Raw genomic sequence first — 24,299 nt, 5'->3', positions numbered from 1 at the left:
GGAAACAATTCAAATAAACAAACAAAAAATATGTATTGACTTCTATAACTGTCAATTTCGATTTGGCTTTTTATATTTGTTTCAATTTAGCTTTACCGAATTTTTATTTACGTTATATTTTATTTATTGTAGAATAATTTTAAAAAATCTGAATTAATTTTTTTTAATTAATTAAAAATAAAATGAGTCAAAAATAATAAAACAAAAACAAAATATTTTATTATCCACAAAGAGCTCACCATAAACTAATCAGTTAGGAGCTAACTCATAGTATGCTCATATTTTATCAGCCTAAATCTAATTCACTTTGAACTAACTTTTGGTTAGCTGAAGCTTATGCGGGGTTGAGTGAGGACTAACTCGTTCCAATGACAACACGTGTTAAAACTGAATAGGATTTTACATGGGAAATGAGTTAGGTTTTGAGTCACCTATGACTCAGTTATGACTAACAATTTATTAACTTAAAGTCACCTCAATTTCCTACAGGGATACTTCGATATATGTATATACAATAACAAATATTTAAAACCAAAGTATGAAGATCCCTTTGGAAAGTTAATCTTTTAATTTCCTTTCTGTGAACGTTTTGACTTACTCCTCGGAAGTCTCGATTTGTTTTCACACCACAAGATGATGCCAATGTAGGTAAAAAAACACAAACACAATATATTTAAGTGCAAAAATGTAATATTTTTAAAGTAGCATTAAATGTTTGGGACACATATGATAATATGTTAGAATATATTATGTTTGGGACATGAATGTTTCATAAAAATAATATGTGTGAATGTAAACATATATAAATTTACAAATTTCGAGTAAACATATATATGTTGTGATATTTTATTCAGAGAGCGACAGAGAGAGAAAGATTATAGAGAAAGAAATAGGGATGGAAACGGAGGGTGGGTTGACGAAATATATCAAAAGAACACAGCGAAAGAATCAAAAGAGCCCAATTTCTATAAAACTGCTTGTATGTTGTTTCGGAAAACTGTTTTATGTGTTCATTTGTTTTGGCTATACGCTTGGTATGTTCATAAGGCTTCGCCAAAAATTTGATATAGATTAGGTTAAAGTGGCAGCCCGATTAAGATTCAGTCCATTGTGAAGCATTGTGATCTGATATGCTTAAGTCTAATAATTTTTTAATTTGGATATTCGGAGTAAAGAGAATAGACATTCGGAATCAACAGAATATACAGAGCAGTATTTTATGTATGTGTGGATATGTGTTTTGTTTATCATTTTGGCATTTTGGACACAATCCAGGCGAAAGGTAGAATTTAACAAATGCATAAAATTGCATAATTTCTTCAACATTGTTTGTATTACAGAAAAAGAACTAAAATGTCGTGGAAGTGAGAAAAATGTGAGGGAACATGCAATTAGGCAGAAATATTTTTTTGGGCACAATCTTCTTTGGGAGAAAATTCTTGCAAGCATATGTTTCGCTGCGCTCAAGGGAAAAATACATTTTTCATACATTCAAATTTAATAATACAGTGACACCTCTCAAACTTAAATTAAAATGGACCTGATTAAAAAAAACTAGAAATTTTGATTTTATTCGATCTTTCATTTATTCAATAGATAATAATTATTCAAGCTTGAGATCGTATTTTTTTTTTTTTTTTGAATGTATTGGTTTCTTTATTCTTCACTATTTCGCAATTACATTAATTGCTTCATTAGAAGTAGATCTACAATAAAAATAATTTGATAATTTTAATCATAACATGTAAATTATTTATCAAAAAAATGTTCTTCAAATTACATGTAATTATAGTGTTTACTATTGATTTTAGTTTACAAAAATTTTTCTTAAATAATTAAAGATTTTAACAAATGTATATCAAGAAGTATCAGGAGAACAGGAAATACAAAAAGAATTTCATTATACACTTACGTATACAAAACATTCAAGTGGAAAACCACAGCAATACATAAAGCTTAAAACTAGAGTAGTATCACTACGTTCGTCTGTTACTTTTATTGCACTGATTTCCCTCTTGCTTTCTCTGATGCTGAGTACTTGTATATCTACTTGTCTTATTTATGATGTGTCTGAATATGTGAGCAATGTTATCTGTGTCTGATTTGTAGTTCATTCTCTTCTCTGTTGGTACATTGTTAATGTACAGCATTTCTAATGTTAATCGTTTGCTGTTGCTTCTCTCTCTCTCCAATACTCTCACATCGTCAAAGTTCGGGTGATGTTTCGTTGTCGCACAGTGTGTTGCAAGCGCTGTTCTTTGGTGTTTGTTACTTGATTTGTGTCCCGACAGTCTTGTTTTTAATTTATTTTTTGTAGTTCCAATATACATTTTGTCACATGATTCTTTGTTGTCTCCATTGCATATTATTTGATAAATAATATTAGATGTTTCTATAACTGGTGTCTTCTCTTTAGTTTTTGTGAAAATGTTTTTTAGTGTATTATAATTTTTATGTGCAATATTAACTTTATATTGTATATTTTATAAAATAATTTTCTTTAATTGTTCTAATGCCTTCCAAACAAAAACTATTGCTCGATATTTTAATTAAAATTAATAAAAATGCATGTCATTGATCATTTTATGTAATTGCATTTATATATATATATATATATATATATATATATATATATATATATATATATATATATATATATATATATATATATATATATATATATATATATATATATATATATATATATATATATATATATATATATATATATATATATATACCTGACGGACACAAACTTTCATATTAATTTGTATTTCTTAATACGATAAATTTTAAATGTAAGTAAAACCCAGTTCGCTCTTTAACACTGGCGTAGTTAACGGGGTTCTGGGGGGCTACGCCCCATTAGAAAAATTTTGGACCCCCAGAATATTTATCGCTAAAATTTTTTTAGCCTTCATTCCTTTGAATTCGAATATTACTATTACTATTTATATAACTAAATATATGCAAAAGCCTTTATTTATAGTAAAAATGTGAATTTCTAAAGGATAGGCGAAAAATAAAATCTGAGAAGTGAGTTTGTGGTAAGTTTAAAGTAGCAGAAAAAAGACCGAAAAATAAAGTTATAAGCACTTTGTCATTTTTCGGTCGTGTTTTTTTTTTAGTTGGTCTTATTGCATCTATACGGCCATGAAGGGAAGCCAGACGTTTCTCCATTGGTTTGTACTTTTCCGCCGGAAAAGGGTCACTGTAAAACATTATTTTTTTGAAAATTTGCCGTTTTTGCATCGATATTTTTTGAACCACTTAACTTATCACAAATCATGCAGGATTGTTCGTAATTTTAACACTTTTCATTTAAGTACCAGCAAGATATAATCGGACATTTCTAACTCGATATATAATTTGTTTAGCTAAAAAAGAGCGAAAAACTAAAAATAACGGTATATTTCAAAAACAGTTCCATAAAAAAATGTTAACCTCCATTTTCGAATTCAGCAGATCATTAAATTAAACATTAATCAGCCTGAAAAACACTACAGTGATAATCTTTTCGCTATTCGAAGTTCCAGATCATTAGAAATACTCCAAAACCCACTTGTCCATCCAATTTGAAGCTATCAGTGTAGAAATCTATAGAAAGTTTATTCCCCGGGGACGGGGAATAAACTTGGGCATTAGAGTTTCAAACTTTTTGTCGGAAAGTGTTAGGCCAGGGTGTAATCCACTACGTTTGGCATATCTGGCATTATTTTGAGGACCGAACTGTGACCGTACCTTTTTCAGACTACAACGATAGCTCGCGCAACCGCACAGCCGTTGCTGCAGCTGATTGTTTGGCCAAAGTGTATGCATGACATTAAGGCAATCCATTCCTGTCTTACTGAATGCGCCTGAGATACGCGAGCACGACATATCCTGAACTTTATCTAAACTTGTCGGCTACTGAAGTGACACCAGACTACAACACCATATAGCACCCTATTGCTTTTTGCACGAGTACAAGGCTACCGTAGCTTTTCTCGCCTTTTTTTCAATATTCAGCTTCCTGACCAATATAACTCCAAGGTATTTTGCGCACTCACCAAAGGGTTTTTCAATACCACCTTAGGATATGGGCAAAACCGTGGGAATTTTGCGTTCTTTGCAGTACATGTTCTGTGTTTGCAGGATTTACCCCTAGACCATTTTCCTTCGCCCATTTCTCAGTCATCCGGAGGGCTCCCTGTATAATGTCTCTAATTGTGGATGGGAATTTTTCCCTAACTGATAGAGCCACATCATCTGCTTGTGCCACCACTTTTATCCTAGGGAAACCAGGAGGTTGTTTTTAGCAACATTGAAAAAAGAAGCCATCTTGAATCGACACTAGTTCTAAGATAAATATCTATCATTCTCTCCAGAGTCTTAAGAAGGAATGAGGATAAGCTCGTTGGTCGGAAATCCTTCGCACTCGAGTGAGAGGCTTTTCCCGCTTTAGGTATGAAAACAACTTTTTTTCCCTCCACTTTCCTGGAATTCAGTCAGTCACTGCTTGTAACTCCGCCGGAGCAATTCCATCAGGTCCGGGGGATTTGAATGGTCCAAAACTATTTAAAGCCCATTTTATTCTAGATTCCGATACAATTTCCTTGATAGGAAATGACCGCTGAACCTCTGTGAACATATTTCAACCGTCTGCTTTCCAGGAATATGTATGTCAAATAGTACCTCCAGCGTCTCCTCACTGGACGTTGTCCAGTTGCCCTCCGATGTTAATGAAACCTGGATGCTAGTGCCTTCCTTAGTCTGGAAGCCTCGGACGTATTCTAAATACTGCTACAATAATCATTCCAAGAGTTATACTGAGCCCTTCTCAGTTCTCGCTTATATCCTCTCAGATTCATTTTGTAAACGTCCCAATCCTCCGGAGCTCTGGTGGACCTAGTTTTGTTAAAGAACTTCTTGCAGGATTTCCTCATACTACTTAACTCCGTAGACCACCATGGCGGTCGATTTTCCCCCTTGGCTTTCCTCTAGGGCATGCAGCTTTCAGTGAGATGTTGAAAGTCTTTGAAATTCGCTCCAGTGCTTATATTTATCGCTGGTATTTCTAGTATCGCCATACCGAACGTATCACTATACATATTCCAATCAGCTTTTCCCACATTTGGCGGAAATATGGAAGTACGAACAACCAATTTGAAACTGATGTAAAACTTGACACTCTGATATCTTATCATTCCGTTCCGGAGAGACCAATGTGACGTCCAAAAATCCTTTCCTATATTTTTGTGACGAAGGTTGGTGCATCTCCCTTATTGCGAATTAGTGGTTCTCCTCTTGCATTAGTATCACTACTTCCCCAAATACTATGATGTGCATTTGCATCACATCCCATAACGGGTTTTGTCTTTGTTTTCAGTGATTATTTCTAGACTGGCTACGACAGTGTCTGCATTGCTCAATGAAGGAAGCAGAAATAAGTTTATTTCATTTTTGGCAATTATACATGCTCGATTGATATCTTTACCGGTATTGTGCAACAGTTTTAAACCCGGAGTTCTGAATTCACTGATCTTGTTCTTATATACATATGGTTTTTGAATAAGAACCACATCTATGTCCCCATTCATCAGGAGGACTTTCCTTACAATGGTGAAGATTTATCTGGAGGAACCGTAGAATCACCCAAATTTTCAATCACCGTCACATCAGCCGTTACGATGATTGATTGAGCCGTCAAGAACTTCCTATCCACATATCTCGGGGACTCTCGGAATGACCCTCGGTTCAGCTTGGTGAGATTTGAGGCTGTAGAAACTTCCCGCATACGATGTTCGTCAATGTATGCAGTTTTTATGTCTCTTTCGGCTTCACAAGGAGATCTTTTCACTTCTGACTCTAACGCAGGTTTGTCCGTTCGGAATCCTTTGGCTGATCGATTTTGTATACCTTTATATGCATATGATGAAAGGCGTAACTGACACGGCCTTGGGTGTGGGCTAGATGTGGCAACGACTCAATGTTCAATATAATCACCGCATGTCGTCTTGGTCATCCACCTTATCCAAACGGCCAACCTTCCAATCGTCGGTTGGAAGATCTGGTTTAGATTTCTTTAGTCTGTTTAATATTGACTTAGGATCAGGAGGGTTTGCAGTATCCATGCATGTGCTCTAGATTTAGCCGGTATGTATTTTTTTTTCGACTAAGCAGCTTTAAAGACCATAGACCTGGTTCGCATATGCGATTAACATAAATCGTCCATCCAGCGTCTTTCCGTCGAGGACTTGGTCCGGGCACCTGTGGGTAGACACAAGACATCGCGTTGTCAGTTTCCTCCTATTGCTGCATTGGACCCATACTGTCCAATGCTCCTTTGTTTGTGATAGCCATCATAAGGCTGTCTTTTGCAACTGAGGCAAAGATCTTTGATCCCATTTGGAAGATGGCAGCTCATCCGGCGATCGTTCCCTTTTTCCAGCTTCAATGATTCCTTGAGCCCATTTTAAGGAATCGCTTTGCTTAGCCGACAACGTGCTTGAGTCGACTGATCCTAATTTCTTTACGATAAACAAAGCAATTCTACTTTCCTTAAAATTCTTTCGTGAGGGATTACCTCCTTTTTATGTCGTTACCATAGAAAAGGTTCGACCTGCCACAGTGTCGCCACCTGTAGACTCGTCTACAAGTCGACTAATTGGGCTTAACTCTTGGCCATTGCCCAAATTTTTAACTTCAGTCGAAACCCTTCCACTGGATCCAGTGGATGACTTTGAATTTCGCTGCAAGGTGGTGGCTAAGTGTACCACCACACTTGAAATTCCTAACAGGTACTTATTAAGACAATTAAATTGATCAAATATTAAAACACACGTCCGTTCAGTTCGACGGTTGAGTATTCAATATATATACGGGACCAATAAACAAAGATGGGAGTGTATGGAAATCAAGATGATTAAAAAATAAAACTTGTAGGATGTCTTCATAACGATCATTCTGAACGAAGAGTTTTATTTTCTGAGGAACAAAAGTTCAAACTTTAAAAACAAATAGAATAGTTAGGATACAATTGTTTAATCACTTATCATACATTCGGACATATTTTCTCTAGATATGGCAATCCTATTGACCATATGTTGCTGTGCATCGGTCTCGGATTCAACTCCTAAAAATGATTTTGGCTTCTCTCTTTTCCTTTAGTTTTTACCACATTTTTGTCTAATTGTTTTTTTCATAATGTTTCGGAAATATGCTTCTTGCAAAATATGTCGTGGACATATGTTAGAAGCGATTTTTTGAGGACATACATTTGTTTTTTTTCTAACTGCACTATTTATTAATAAGAAAAAACCGAAAAATAAATATGGGTTAAATACACCTCATTAAAAATATTGTAAATTCAATGAAATTGTATCTGATTTGTTATATATCATACAACTGATACAACCCCTAGTTTGAACCTCCGACAAAAACACTGCACTTTATTTTTTTAATAAATCTCATTATAAATTTTAATGCTCTCCTCTATTTTATTGCTTATCTTGGTCGGAAATTTTCGACTTAATCACAGCCTGACTCTGTTTGTTTTGATGCTACACGAAGAAAAGAATAATGCAAATTTTAATTTTCTTGTATATATCTATTATCTTTGTCGATCTCTCTTCGTTTCTCCATACACAACGACTTGAACATTTCAAATTTTCGGGGAGCTTCGTTCACGTACATAGCAATAGGAATGCAAGCACATTTGGCCATAACAAAATATGTCTCTCAAGTAGAGCACCGTTTGCCCTCATGATGAGAGAATCGTCAACATACGTCTTTCCTTATCTATCTCCGTTGCCATGTTTATCTTTTTCTCTATTCTCTTTCTGACGTTTGAAAATATATATATGCCTATACGATTTCGAAATTAATATATGCTTGCATGCAGAGATATTATATTTAAGAAAATGTAATGTCCCAAATCTTCGGGGAGCCTGTAATCCCTAGAGGACGTGTCCCAAGGTGGTGGATACGGGAATGCTTCCCAGATATGGGTGGTAAGAAGGAAATCAAATACCTCTGGCGGACCAAACGGTAGCAGTGCCTGTTTCCACAGTGGGTGGAAGCTGCCTTAGAACCCATCAGAAGTCAACGGAAAACCACTGATGTAATTATCCCTTGAAAACCATATAGCATATAGCAACAAAACACACAGCTCTCAGTCTAAGGTATCACGAGGGTGCTAAGAGTCCCCGGAGGAAAAACCAAACAAAAAAAAACACATGGAATATCCTAAGTTTATATGAAGCAGGCAAGCTGAGCAATACCATAGCTGAAATATGGACATACTGGGAGTGTGCGAAACCTGGTGGGCAAATGCAGGAGCTTTCGTAATAAAATGCCAACATATATTTTTCAGGGAATTCCAACAGGAATAATCGGAACGGTGTTGGTGTTATTGTGAAAGATCATATAGCCAAAAGTGTTATCGCATTCATTCCAAAATCTGACAGAACTATGATGATAAAAGGGAGCCACAGTGGTTGGTTAGCACGCTCGCCTTGCATACGCAAGGTCGTGGGTTCGATTCCTGCTTCGACCGAACACCAAAATGTTTTTCAGCGGTGGATTATCCCACCTCAGTACTGCTGGTGACATTCCTGAGGGTTTCAAAGCTTCTCTAAGTGGATTCACTGCAATGTGGAACGCCGTTCGGACTCGGCTATAAAAATGAGGTCCCTCGTCATTAAGCTTAACATGGAATCGGGCAGGACTCAGTGATAAGAGAGAAGTTCACCAATATGGTACCACAATGGACTGCATAGTCTAAGTGAGCCTGATACATCGGGCTGCCACACGCACAGAAAAACCATGTTTGGACATGGTTGCCGCATTCATTCAATGCTTATCTAGAGCATGTAATTGCCGCGAAAACCATGTATTTTATCTTTGTAAAAATAGTTTTCGAGCGGAGAAAAATGTATGGTGGCAATAAGCATTTGAATGGTTCTCAAATACCGCAAACATGTTCTATCATTTAAATGATAGAATTTGAGACCATTACATGGTCAGGAAAATCATGTACCTGACCATTCAATTTTTTTTACTTTATTGCAGGGAAAAAAGTATTTGCATAGGTTACGTATAGACAAGTCTAGAACCATTAAATGGCCATAAAGACCATGTACATTGTTTTCGTGACCATTTACATTTTTAATTTTTTTGCAGTGAAAAGAATTTTATAAAAACATTGAGCAGGTACACACGATTTTCATTTTGCGCGTCAGTCGTGTGTTCGTTGTTTCTTGGAATGGACGGAGAATACGGATGTACTGTGTTTTGTGTTAATTTATTTATTCAGAAGTGACACGTGGGTTTATGTGAACACAAAAAAGGAAAGTGTAATTGAAAATATGTTCTGCATTTTGCTATATGCATCATTTATTTTTATTTGCAGTTACATGATGTCTGCGTTTGTACATTTGATAGGCACGATGTAAATATGGAATAATTACTTATTGTTGACATTGAAATAAAACAGAGTGTGTAAAAATATATGATGTTTGCTTGAACGGCATTATAAATACAAATAAACAATGAATTAGTTTATAAATAAATAAAAACAAATAAATAAAGTTAATTTTGTGTTTTCTTTTCTCAAGTGGCGTCCTTTTTCGACGATGAAAAAATTTTTTCATAAAGATCAAAACATTTTAGGTTGTGACCATGTTCTTTTAACTAGGAGAATAACGTTTTTAATGAATACCACAACATTTGAAATCGTGACCATTGTTTTTCCATTCAAACAAAATTCTTTTTATCAATATAATAACATTTTAGATGAAGACAATTATATTTTTCTTAGAACCATGTTCACTGAGCCAACATGGTTGCAGGTTAAAATGTTACATGGTCGCCGCAAAAATAGCTTCTATCATATTATTTTGCTCTTCGAATATGATTGTGACAATCATGTTTCTTCTCTGCGTGCACCTAACAACTTAACCTATGATGATAAAAATATCATCAAAACCAGTCAACGTTAATATAGTCCAAGTCTATGCCCCTTCTGGAGACAAAAGTAATGACAAACTTTGAAACTTTTTATACTGAAGACGATGAACTTATTAAAATAACAAAACCTCATGAAATACCCATAATCCAAGGCGATTTCAATGCGAAAATAGGAAGTGTCGTACACTCAACGAAAAAATACTTCTTACGGAACGAAATTTCCCTTTATTAGAGAGTATTTTCATTAAGAGCAAATAACCCGATTGCCTCTAATCTTTTTCATTTGACATTAAAGAAAATTTTGTAGTGTTAAAAGAAAATTTTGTTTGTCTAAAGTTTCGTTCCTCAGAAAAGAAAACTCTTCTTTCAGTGTGGTTGCAGGAGTAAAAGGAAGATATGGTCTAGGAGATAGAAATGAAAGAGGCGACAAGCTCATCGAATTTTGTCAAGAAATTAAAATGAAGATTACCAATGCAATGTTCAGCCTACCACACGGACGAACAAGACTGTTTTTCATATGTTTGGGTGTAAAAATTATATGTTTGGAACTTAATTAGTTTAAAACAATATTTTTGAGTGCAAGCATATAATGTTCATAAACTAGCATAACATGTTTGGGACATATATGTTAATATGTTAGAACATATTATGTTTGGGACATAAAATGTTTGTAAATATAATATGCTTAGATGCAAACATATATTAATTTGGAAATAGCCTATAAACATATATGTGTTTAGAAAGAGAGACCTAGAGAGCATGCTGCACGTAAAATAATGGAAGTAACCAATTGGCGCCACAAAGAAAATTTCATTAAAATTTTTTACTACCTAAGGTGAAACATAATATGTTTGAACAATACAAACAATATTTTGTTTTGCGTTGTAAATAATAATTGTTTTTGTTCGAATGCATTCTCTTTTTCTTTTCTCGACAGTCAGTGTTATAAAAATATTGGTCAGAATCCTTCTGTGATTTTTGTGCTTCCCAGCAATCACTATAAAAGAAAAATAATAATAACAAGTGTTATATTTTTTCTTTAAACATTTGTTTTATATTTGGTTTCTTGCTGAAATTTTCTACGGGCCTATTTTACCCACAAAGTTCAGAGTATTTCACAGCCTGCAAAAAAATTTTTAATCATATCCGATTATAAATTTCGGCATTATTTCTCTAAACATTCATACCAGCTAACTTTCACAAAAGTTCCCTTGGTATTGGTGATTGTTCACACTAATGTGGGCAGTGGCAACACTATTATTTTCATAGTTTTTTGACGTTTTGCTCTCAAGCATAGAAGCGGTCTGAGTTGACCTTTGTCAAACATCAACCAATTTTAATACTTCCTTCCTATTATCAACTGCGAAGAAATCACTTTAACCAAATTGACAAAATTAAAATTTAAATTATAATTGTAATCGGGCAACACTTTCCTTACAATATTGTACTCATTTTTAAACGCACATAATTATTTCGAAATATTTTTACAATCACAGGTAAAAGTGCATTATTTGTGGAATAGACTTTTTTATTAAAATTGATTTTCTTTTAGAAAGCACGTTGTGCTAAAGATTTCTATAAAACTGAGTGTAGAAAACGCTGCCACCAACTTGTTTATAATCCTTACACGCCAAAGAGAATAGATCTTGAGGCTTCCGAATCAACAATTGTTCCTATTGGCTGGTACTCCACGTGTCCCGGAGGTTAGGGCAGGAAAACATTGGTGCCTCTTGGCCTCCAGGTTTTTTGAAAATTCTTCGCCACACTTATTTTTTATTGGAGCTCTAATTCCACCAAAGGAAAAATATTGTTACAAGTGGCATACCAGGAGCAAGATTTAAGGACAATTGCATTTGGAGAATCCCATTACCATTCGTCCCGTGTGAGGCAAAAATATTTGTCAGATATTGCAAGTTGCGACAGAGCTTTCGGTATTAGGCGAACATCAACTCTAGGAAATTGTTTTGGTAGCCGAAATTTCATAAAAGAGTCTCTGAACTATTCACAACACATCAACATTTCCACTCCTTGAGGAAAAATCCATTCTACACAAGATGGAGAAATAAATAAGTTACGTTTTCATATGAATAATCTTTAAACTAGAATAATTGCAAATTTACTTCTTTAAATTCATAGGAAATTAAATTTATTAAAATGTGGTAAATAATTTCAACAACAAGAATCTCGAATATGGTTTTACATATATAATTATAAGCACAAGATCAAGAATCACATTCAGAGCAAGAACAAATTTGGATAATTATTAAATTATATAGCAGCTGCATCGCATCGTGGGAAGGCCTTCAACATGATCCCGATCAGCCGGTAAGTTTTTATATAAAGTTCTATATAGTGTTATTGAGAAAATACTTTGAAAAGGTTTTTTGCTCTATACAATTTTTTTGAGTGTATACGATAGTGGGTTTTCAATGGAATTTGCTGAAAGTGATATCACACATCGTTTGTTTTTGCTTTAGTTTTACTACGCTACTCTTTTTCTGAACTCCAACAATACAAAACAACAACAAGAAAATGTTTCATTCATACGTATAACACTCACTCTCAGCTAACCTCCATTCTGCCACTCTCGTAAATACTCTTCTATTGGAACAATGATATATGTAAAAGCAAGGTGGAAAAAACACACGTAGTAAAAACCACAGATGAGATGTTTTGTTTTGTTGTTGTAATATTTGGTATTTTTTTGATATTTTAATTTGCAAAGGTGGCCATATATGTAAAAGATTCATTGGTTGAATTTTCAACATCCACATATAATTAATATCGTTTGTTTGTTTGAAAATTGCTAAATATGTACAAAATTCATTTTCTATGATCATATATCGTTTTTTTTATTACAAAAATGATTTCTTACATTTATACAAATCGTATTATACCGAAAAATTGAATTATATTCTTATGTAAGGCTAGTATTTACGGAAATGAATTCTTTGTCAATTGAAAGATTTTGAATTTTAATATACGTTCCAGCCATGGGGCTGTAAAAAACTTTCGATGTTTTCTTCCAATAACACCAGAGAGGAATAACTTTTAAATTCGGCACCATAAATACCAAATTAAGGTTAGGTTTCTTTTTATATTTTTATTCAATTTGCGAATGACCCATTTTTAGTTACAATAGAACCAAAAAAAAGGGAGTCTATAATAATTAATTGTGTAATGGGAAATTAGTTTTGTAGAGGAGAACACGAACCCCCCACCCGACTGTAGCTAGACTGAAAAGGCTCCCGCAGTCCTATCTGCTACAATTAAACGATGCTTTTCTAAGAATTAAACTTGGCATCAACAACCCAATAATGGTTGTGGACATTAAACTTTTACCATCATTTTGGGTCTTTAAATATCTGAAGTGCTAAACGAATGTGTTATTTACTGTAAAATTTTAGTAAACTGCGGAAATAGAAAAAAAATCCCCATATTTGTAAAATAAAAATATGTCTGCTATCCCTTGCTTGTAATTTTAGAAAAACACAATCCCTCCAAAAAATGATTTTTGCCTAAATGTCAGATGTGATCACCGGTGCAAAAAAACACATTTTGACATGTTTACCGCATCCATTTAATGTTTATCTAGAGCATGTAATTCTGGCGAAAATCATGTATTTTGTCTTTGTGAAAAGAATTTTCTAGCCGATAAACATGTACGCTGGCAATAAGCATTTAAATGGTTCTCAAATGCCGCAAACGTGTTCTGTTATTTAAATCATAGAATTTGAGACAATTGAATGGTCTGGAAAATCGTGTACCTGTTTTTCCTACACTGTTAGAAAAATATGTTTTTCATATGTTCCACTATAAACAAAATATGTTTCGGGCACATTTTTTTAAACACAATATATTTATGTGCAAAAATATAATGTTCCTAAACTAGCATTAAATGTTTGGGACACATATGTTAATATGTTAGAATATACTATGTTTGGGACAAGAATGTTTCATGAAAATAATAATGTGTGAATGTACACCTATATAAATGTACAAATTTGGAGTAAACATATATATGTTGTGATATTTTATTCAGGGATACAGAGAGAGAGTATAGAGAAATAAATAGAAACGGAAATCGAGAGGGTTGACGAAAGATATCAACATAACACAGCGAGAGAATCAAAAGATAGCAATTTCTGTGAAACTGATTTATGTTGTTTCGGAAAACTGTTATGTGTTCATTTGTTTTGGCTACGCGCTTGACATGTTAGCAAGGCTTCGCCAAAAATGTGATATGCTTAAGTCTAAATATTATATAATTTGAATATTAAATTGCGTATCCGGAGTAAAGAGAATAGACATTCGGACCAAGAGAATAGACATTTAAAACAAACAGCAGTGTTTTTGCCTTGAGAGCAACAAGCAAAATTTGCACGATTTGTACCACTCTATGAATTCTTACTCTGCTTTTAACCTATTTGAAAAAAAGTTAGAATTATCCATTAAAAGTAGTTCCCGGGTAGTTAAAATAAAAAACATCATTGGGAGTGCATCTTCTGGAAGTGCTTTTAAAGTTGTGCCTTTGGAGGAACTTCCATTTTTTTGCTGGGGAGTAGTGCCCTTTCGGTATTTTTTAGAAGATCCAGTTGTAATTTTTATATATTTTCCACTGTTTTTTTTTTTAATTTTCTTTGTCTGAATATTTTGACTCACGTTCCGATTTCTTTGGACGAACCAAAATGCCATCATAACAGCCTTCTCATGCAGCATGAGCTTGCAGGTAGCCAGGGGCATACCAACAGATTCTAGTTCCCCTGGAGTATATAAAGTAGTCCCTAGCCTTGCTAACTCATCCGCTTCGCAGTTCTCCGGTATGTTCCTATGGCCAGGCACCAATATTAGGTCAATATTGTGCTACTCAGCCAACGCATTGAGAGATTTGCTGCAGTCAATGGCCGTTTTCGAGTTAAGGAATACAGAGTCCATCTAATTTGGAGACATCAGTGTAGAAAAATATAATAGGTTGGCTGATAAGTCCCCGGTCTGACACATAGATGGCGTCGCTAGTATTATATGCATATTATTTTTATATAGTACCATCCTTCAAATGATTCGTGTCAAAATTTGACGTCTGTAAGTCAATCAGGTTGTGAGATAGAGCGTCTTTTGTGAAGCAACTTTTGTTATTGTGAAAAAATGGAAAAAAAGGAATTTCGTGTTTTGATAAAATACTGTTTTCTGAAGGGAAAAAATACGGAGGATGAAAACACTTGGCTTGATAATGAGTTTCCGGACTCTGCCCCAGGGAAATCAGCAATAATTGATTGGTATGCAAAATTCAAGCGTGGTGAAATGAGCACGGAGGACGGTGAACGCAGTGGACGCCCGAAAGAGGTGGTTACCGACGAAAACATCAAAAAATCCACAAAATGATTTTGAATGGCCGTAAAATGAAGTTGATAGAGATAGCAGAGGCCTTAAAGATATCAAAGGAACATGTTGGCCATATCATTCATCAATATTTGGATATGCGGAAGCTCTGTGCAAAATGGGTGCCGCGCGAGCTCACATTTGACCAAAAACAACAACGTGTTGATGATTCTGAGCGGTGTTTGCAGCTGCTAACTCGTAATACACCCGAGTTTTTCCGTCGATAAGTGACAATGGATGAAACAAGGCTCCATCACTACACTCCTGAGTCCAATCGACAGTCGGCTGAGTGGACAGCCACCGGTGAACCGTCTCCGAAGCGTGGAAAGACTCAAAATTCCGCTGGCAAAGTAATGGCCTCTGTTTTTTGGGATCCGCATGGAATAATTTTTATCGATTATCTTGAGAAGGGAAAAACCATCAACAGTGACTATTATATGGCGTTATTGGAGCGTTCGAAGGTCGAAATCGCGGCAAAACGGCCCCATATGAAGAAGAAAAAAGTATTGTTCCACCAAGACAACGCACCGTGCCACAAGTTATTGAGAACAATTCATGAATTGGGCTTCGCATTGCTTCCCCACCCACCGTATTCTCCAGATCTGGCCCCCAGCGACTTTTTCTTGTTCTCAGACCTCAAAAGAATGTTCGCAGGGAACAAATTTGGCTGCAATGAAGAGGCGATCGCCGAAACTGAGGCCTATTTTGAGGCAAAACCGAAGGAGTACTACCAAAATGGTATCAAATTGGAAGGTCGTTATAATCGTTGTATCGCTCTTGAACTCTTTATTCAACCGTCGAACGGAACGGACGAGTTTTTTAATAGCGGATAAAATCATCGTAATAAGTACCTACTACGAATTTCAAGTGTGGTGGGCCACCATGCAGAGAAATTCAAAGACATCCACTGGGTTGCTAACTTCAGGGCCCAGTGGACGGGTATCGACTGGAGTTATCAATTTGGGCAATGACCAAGAGTTAGGCCCAATTAGTCGACCTGTAGACGGGTCGACAGGTGGCGACAAATTGACAAGTCGAACCTCTTCCAAGGTAACGGCATCAAAAGGAGGTAATCCCTCACGAAAGAGATTCAAGGAACGCAGAAATGCTTTGTTTATCCTAAAGAAATTAGGATCAGTCGACCCAAGCACGTTGTCGGCTAAACAAAGCGATTCCTTAAAATGGGCTCAAGGAATTCTTGATGCTGGAAAAAGGGAACGATCACCGGATGAGCTGCCATCCTCCAAAAGGGATCAACTATCGTTTGTCTCAGTTGCTAAAGACAGCCTTGTGATGGCTATCATCAATAAAGGAGCATTGGACGATGTGGTTCCAAAACAAAAATGGGGGGAAATTGAGAATGCTCTTTCTGTCGTCTACTCACAGGTGCTGGAAAAGTTTCCCGGTCCAGATGCTCGACACCAAGAGGCTGGTTGGTATCAAGGACGATTTAAGCTAGTCGCATTTGAGGACCAGAGGTCTATAGAATGTTTTAAAGCTGCTCTGATACTAATTGGTGAAGTTTGGGAAGGAGCTGCTTTAGAGTTAGTCGAGAAGAAAGGCATACCGGCTAGACCAAGAGCACACGCGTGGATACCTGCAAACCCTCCAGACCCTGAATCTATTTTAAATAGACTGAAACAATGCAATCCAGATCTTCCAACAGCTGATTGGAAGGTTGGCCGTTTGGATGAAGTGGATGGGCCAAGACGGCATGCAGTGTTTATATTGAACAGTCAGTCTTTGCCACATCTAGCAAAGTCTCAGAGCCGTGTATGTTATGGCTTTCAGTATATCCAAATGAAGGTGTATAAAAACGATCAGCTAAAGGATTCAGAAATGGACAAGCCTCTGTCTGAATCAGAAGTAAGCGGATCCTCTTACGAAGTCGAGGGAGATACCAAAGTTGAAGACATGGATAGATACCGTATGCGTGAGGAGGCTTCTACTGCCTCAGAACTCACCAAAGTTGAACCTATGGTTATTGCGAGAGTCACCGATATCTCTGAAGAGGACATTCTTGATGACTCGATTGAAGCGGCTGATGTGACGGTTGTTGAAAGTCTCGATGGTCCTACGGATCCTCCAGATAAATCTTCATCATTGTAAGGCTGCATGTGCTGCCTTAAAAGTTCTCCTGATGAAAGTGGACATAGACATAGTTCTTATTCAAGAACCATATGTTTATAAAAACAAAATATGTTAATTAAGTACTTCGGGATTCAAACTATTGCAGTATACCGGTAATGATGTAATTCGAGCCTGTATAATTGCTAAAAACGAGCTTAACTTGTTTCTGCTTCCTTCAATGTGCAATGCAGACACTGTCGTTGCCAATTTAGAAATAGCCAAATGCAAATATTGGGTATCTTCGGTCTATATGGGACATGACAGGGAGATGCCTCCATGTGCCGTTAAGACCTTAGTTGAGGAGTCACTGAAAACAAAGACGAAACTCATTATGGGATGCGATGCGAATGCACATCATAGTATATGGGGAAGTAGTGATACTAATGCAAGGGGAGAGTCGCTAATAGAGTTTATTTTGCGTACTAATCTGGTAGTTTGCAACAAGGGAGATGCCCAACCTTTGTCACTAAAAACAGGCAAGAGGTTTTGGACATCACCTTGGCCTCGCAAGAACTGAATGAAATGATATCTGAGTGGCAGGTTTTAAGTGAACACAGCTTCTCAGATCATCGCTACATCAGTTTCAAATTTGATGTTCATATCACCAAGACCATATTTCCGCCAAATGTTAGGAAAGCTGACTGGAATAGGTATAGGGAATCGTTCAATATGATGATACCGGAAATACCAGAGACAAATATGAGCACTGTGCAAGTTATCGAACCCGCAGTGGAGAGGATTACTAAGGCCTTCAACATTTCACTGAAAGCTGCATGCCCTAAAGGGAAGCCAAGGGGGAAAAATCGACCACCATGGTGGTCTACGGAGTTAGGTAATATGAGGAAATCGTGCAGGAAGCTCTTTAACAAAGCAAAGTCCACCAGAGTTCCTGTGGATTGGGACGCTTACAAGAAGAATCTGAGAGGATACAAGCGAGAATTGAGAAAGGCTCAGCATAACTCTTGGAATGATTACTGCAGCAGCATTGAGAATACGTCCGAGGCTTCCAGACTACGGAAGGTGCTAGCATCCACGAGCTCCGCTCCAGGTTTCATTAAAACATCGGAGGGCAATTGGACAACATCCAGTGAGGAGGTACTATTGGACACACATTTTCCCTGAAATCAGACGGTTGAACCATGCACTGGCGGTGCCAGTCGTTTCCTATCGAGGAATTTGTATCAGAATCTAGAATAAAATGGGCGTTAAATAGCTTTGGATCATTCAAATTCCCCGGACCTGATGGAATTACTCCGGCGGTGTTACAAGCGGTGGCTGACAGAATTATCCCCTGGTTGTCGGCGATATATATAGGATGTATCAACTTAGCATATATTCCACGAAAGTGGAGAGAATCAAAAGTCGTTTTCATACCTAAAGCGGGAAAAGCCTCTCACTCGAATGCGAAGGATTTCCGATCAATCAGCTTATCATCATTCCTACTTAAGACTCTGGAGAGGATGATAGATACTTATCTTAGAACTAGCGTCGATTCAAGTTTGCTCTCGAAACGACAACATGCATACTCGAAGGGCAGGTCTACTGAGACCGCATTACATGAACTAGTCAGCTTTATTGAAAGCTCACTATCTGTCAAAGAATACACAATCGTGGCATTTCTAGACATCGAAGGGGCGTTCAATAACGTCCATCCGAGCTCGATATTAAATGGACTGACAACTCTGAATGTTGATCCAGGTATACTTAGGCTGTTAGACGAACTTCTAAGGAAGAGACGCATTTCAGCCACACTAGGACAAGCAAACATACAAAGGTATGTGAACAGAGGTACTACTCAAGGAGGAGTTCTATCACCTCTTTGGAATGTTGCTATAAACGACCTTCTGGTTTCCCTAGAAAAAGAAAGGATACAAGTGGTGGCATACACAGATGATGTGGCGCTAGCAGTCAGGGGAAAATTCCCATCAACAGTTAGAGATATTATACAGAGAGCCCTCCGGATGACTGAGAAATGGGCGAAAGATAATGGTCTTGGGGTAAATCCTGCAAAGACAGAACTAGTCATGTACTGCAAAGATCGCAAAACTCCCACGGTTAGGCCCATTTCCTTAGGGGGTATTGAAATTCCCTTTAGGGAGTGTGCAAAATACCTTAGCGTTATTTTGGAATGGAAGCTGAACTTTAAGCTTAATATTGAAGAAAGGGCGAGGAAAGCAACGGTAGCTTTGTACTCGTGCAAAAAGGCAATAGGGAAAAAGTGGGGACTAAAACCAAAAATTGTACATTGGCTATACACGGCAGTGGTTAGACCTATAATGCTATATGGTGTTGTAGTCTGGTGGCCGGCATTTCACCAGCCGACAATTTTAGACAAAGTTCAGCGTATGGCGTGCTTGTGTATCTCAGGTGCATTCAGCAAGACAAGAACAAACTCCCTTAATGTCATACTGCATCTATTGCCGTTAGACATTTTGGCCAAACAGTCAGCTGCAACAACGGCTGTGCGGTTGCGCGAGCTATCGCTGTGGTCGGATAAAAGTTACGGTCACAGTTCGGTCCTCAAATAATGCCAGATGTGCCTAACGTACTGGATTACACTTTGGCGAGTCCACTTTTCGACAAAAAGTTTGAGACTCTAATTCCCAACAGTGAGGCGTGGTGTACACGGACCCCGGGGAAGAAAAGATATATAGATTTCTACACTGATGGCTCCAAATTGGATGGCCAAGTGGGTTTCAGAGTATATTCTAAAGATCTGGAACTTCGAATAGCGAGAAGATTACCTGATCACTGTAGTGTTTTTCAGGCTGAAATATTAGCAATAAGAGAAGTGGTGAATTGGCTGAGAAGTAATGCTCCAAGCAATATTGGCATTAATATATACTCAGACAGTCAACCTGCAATAAAATCCTTGGACTCTGTGTTCCTCAACTCGAAAACGGCCATCGACTGCCGCAAATCTCTCAATGAGATGGCTGAGCAGCACAATATTCACCTAATATGGGTGCCTGGCCACAGGAACATACCGGGGAACTGCGAAGCAGATGAGCTAGCAAGGCTAGGAACTACCTTACATATGCCAGGGGAACTAGAATCTGTTGGTGTGCCTCTGGCTACCTGCAAGCTCTTACTGCGTGAGAAGGCTGTCATGATGGCAAATGTTCGATGGGAGAATTGTAAGTGTTGTAACGACACCAAGCAAATATGGCCCTATTTAAACTTAAACCGCACACTAGATATGCTAGTGTTCTCGAGACGCCAGATATCACTCCTGATATCTGCTATAACGGGTCGCTGCCTGATAGGCGATTTTGCAAAAACTATTGGTGCGAAGTATAATGACTATTGTATGAGCTGTCATGATGCGGAGGAAAAGGAATCAATAAAACACCTCTTGTGTGAGTGTCCTGCATTTTGTGTAAGGCGTAAGCAAATTTTAGGGGCATATTGCTTCAGATTACTGGCGGACCTGGAAAACGTTAACTTAAGTAGTCTGCTAATGTTTTTGGAACAATCTGGTTGGTTCAACAGAAGAAAATAATCGAGAAGGTTCAACGGTTAAAACTAGAAGTGCCCATATGTAATAGGTACTTTTAGTTAATGTGGTATCACAATGGACTGAATAGTCTAAGTGAGCCTGAATTTTAATCGGGCTGCCACTTTAACCTAACCTATCGCTTTGAAGGGAACTATGTTGAATAACAAAACGAATTTTTACAAAAAAAAATGCGTTTTTCTTTGTTAGACCGGGGACTTATCAGCCAACCTGTTATATCGATTATTCCCGGGGCCGGTGTGCACCACGGCTCAAGTTGGGAATTAGATTTTCAAACTTTTTGCCGAAAAATGGTCTCGCCAAAGTTAGGCACATCTGGCATTATTTCCGACCGCAGCGATAACTCGCGCAACCGCACAGCCGTTGTTGCAGCTGACTTTTTGGCCAAAATGTCTAAAGGCAACGGATGCAGCATGACATTAAGGGAATTTGTTCTTGTCTTACTGAACTCCTCCCTGGGGAGTGTCTCTGTTCACATACCTTTGTATGTTTGCTTGTCCTAGTGTGGCTGAAATACGTCTCTTCATTAGAAGGTCGTCTAGCAGCCTAAGTATACCTGGATCAACATTCAGAGTTGGCAGTCCATTTAATATCGAGCTCGAATGGACGTTATTGAATGCCCCTTCGATGTCTAGAAACGCCACGATTGTGTATTCATTGACAGATAGTGAGCTTTCAATGAAGCTGACTAGTTCACGTAATGCGATCTCAGTAGACCTGTCCGTCGAGTATGTATGCTGTCGTTTCGAGAGCAAACTTGAGTCGACACTAGTTCTAAATATAATATATACAAATATCTGTCATCCTCTCCTGAGTCTTAAGTAGGAATGAGGATAAGCAGATTGATCGAAAATCCTTCGCATTCGAGTGAAAGGCTTTTCCCGCTTTAGGTAGGAAAACGACTTTTGTTTCCCTCCACTTTCCTGGAATATATGCTAAGTTGATACATCCTTTATATATCGCCGACAACCAGGTGATAATTCTGTCAGTAACTGCTTATAATTCCGCCGGAGTAATTCCATCAGATCCGGGGGACTTGAATGGTCCACATCTATTTAACGCCCATTTTATACTAGATTCCGATACAATTTTCTCGATAGGAAATGAACGCTGTGGCACCGCCCGAACATGGTTCAACGGTCTGTTTTCCAGGAAAATGTGTGTCCAATAGTACCTCCAGCGTCTCCTCACTGACGTTGTCCAATTGCCCTCCGATGTTTTAATGAAACCTGGAGCGGAGTTAGTGGATGCTAGTACCTTCCGTAGTCTGGAAGCCTCGGACTTATTATCAATACTGCTGCAGTAATCATTCCAAGAGTTATGCTGAGCCTTTCTCAGTTCTCGCTTGTATCCTTTCAGATTCTTCCTGTAAGCGTCCCAATCCTCAGGAGCTCTGGTGGACTTTGCTTTATTAAAGAGCTTCCTGCAGGATTTCTTCACATTACTTAACACCGTAGAACACCATGGTGGTCGATTTTTCCTCCTTGGCTTAGTAATCCGCTTCGCTGCGTTTTCGATATCTTGCACAGTGCTCATATTTGTCTCTGGTATTTCCGGTATCATCATATTCAACGATTCCCTATACCTATTCCAATCAGCTTTCCTAACATTTTGCGGATATATGGTCTTGGTGGTATGAACATCAAATTTGAAGCTATGTTTACTGCCACTCAGATAGCATTTCATTTTGTTCTTGCGAGACCAAGGTGACGTCCAAAACCTCTTGCCTATTTTTAGTGACGAAGGTTGGGACATCTCCCTTATTGCAAACTACCAAATTAGTACGCAAAATAAACTCTAGGAGTGACTCTTATCTTGTATTAATGTCACCACTTCCCCATATACTATGATGCGCATTTGCGTCGCATCCCATAATGAGTTTTGTCTTTGTTTACAATGACTCCTCAACTAAGGTGTTAAGGGCACATGGAGGCATCTCCCTTTCATGTCCCATATAGACCGAAGATACCCAATATTTGCATTTGGCTATTTCTAAAATGGCAACGACAGTGCCTGCATTGCACATTGAAGGAAGCAGATTTTTAGCAATTATACAGCCTCGATTTACATCATTACCAGTATACTGCAATAGTTTCGACCCCGGAGTACTTAATTCACATATTTCGTTTCTATAAACATATGGTTCTTGAATAAGAACTATATCTATGTCCCCTTTCATCAGGAGAACTTTTAAGGCAGCACAAGCAGCCTTACATTGGTGAAGATTTATCTGGAAGATCCGTAGGACCATAGAGATTAGCAACAATCGTCACAAGAAGATTTGCTTATTTCTGATTCAGACAGAGGCTTGTCCATTTTTGAATCCTTTAGCTGATCGTTTTTATATACCTTCATTTGGATATAAGGAAAGAAAACACTGCATGCCGCCTTGGTCCATCCACTTCATCCAAACGGCCAACCTTCCAATCAGCTGTTCAGGAAGATCTGGATTGCATTGTTTCCGTCTATTTGCAATAGATTCAGGGTCGGGAGGGTTTGCAGGTATCCACGTAATTGAAGTTGAAATCAATTGAAGTTCCTAAAAGTGCAAAAGCTCACCGATGCCTAAAATAGTTAGACTGGAAAGTGCCAATGATTTACGTCGCTTGCACCAAAGTGACCTGTCACCGAATTTGGTTTTCTCCGATGAGAAGCCATTCCAAATTAAGCAGTTTGTGAGCAAATAAAATTATTGGGTTTACTTGCCAAAGAGTTCAGGTGAAAATTTGTTACTTCCATTAGCCACCAGAACTCAAACGCCGCCGATGGTAATGGTGTGGGCCGCTGTAAAGGCCAATGGTTGCCCTTACGCTAGTATTCATCGACCGTGGGATCAAAATAAATGCCGAATATTATCGGGAAAATGTCGGTCGCAAGCTATTCCCATTCCAACAAGGTTCAACACCATCACACTCAGCACGCGTCATCCAATAATTGCTTTAAAAGGAGGTCTCTCACTTCATCTCCCGACTTTTGGCACAAAGAAGTTCAAAAATGTAGATCATTCAAAAAATATACAGCGATTTACTTTGTTGCATTACATATAGGGAGCGACCGTGGTGCAATGGTTAGCATGCCCGTCTTGCATACACAAGGTCGTGGGTTCGATTCCTGCTTCGATCGAACACCAAAATGTTTTTCGGCGGTGGATTATGCCACCTCAGTAATACTGGTGACATTTCTGAGGGTTTCAAAGCTTCTCTAAGTGGTTTCACTGCAATGTGGAACGCCGTTCGGACTCAGCTGTAAAAAGAGGTCCCTTGTCATTGAGCTTAACATGGAATCGGGCAGCACTCAGTGATAAGAGAGAAGTTCACCAATGTGG

At 37.7% G+C, this 24,299-nt stretch overlaps 1 protein-coding gene across 1 annotated transcript in view; it reads right to left on the bottom strand.

Moving 5' to 3' along the window:
- Vps13D (vacuolar protein sorting 13D) overlaps positions 1-24,299 on the bottom strand; it is a gene marked incomplete in the record, with an annotated part of 741,787 nt that overhangs the window by 326,059 nt on the left and 391,429 nt on the right.

The sequence above is a fragment of the Haematobia irritans genome, chromosome 4, assembly GCF_050003625.1.
Source record: "Haematobia irritans isolate KBUSLIRL chromosome 4, ASM5000362v1, whole genome shotgun sequence".
In the NCBI taxonomy this organism is placed as follows: Eukaryota; Metazoa; Arthropoda; class Insecta; order Diptera; family Muscidae; genus Haematobia; species Haematobia irritans.
Note: the sequence above shows the minus strand (reverse complement) of the source record. Positions and strands in the feature narration are given on the sequence as shown.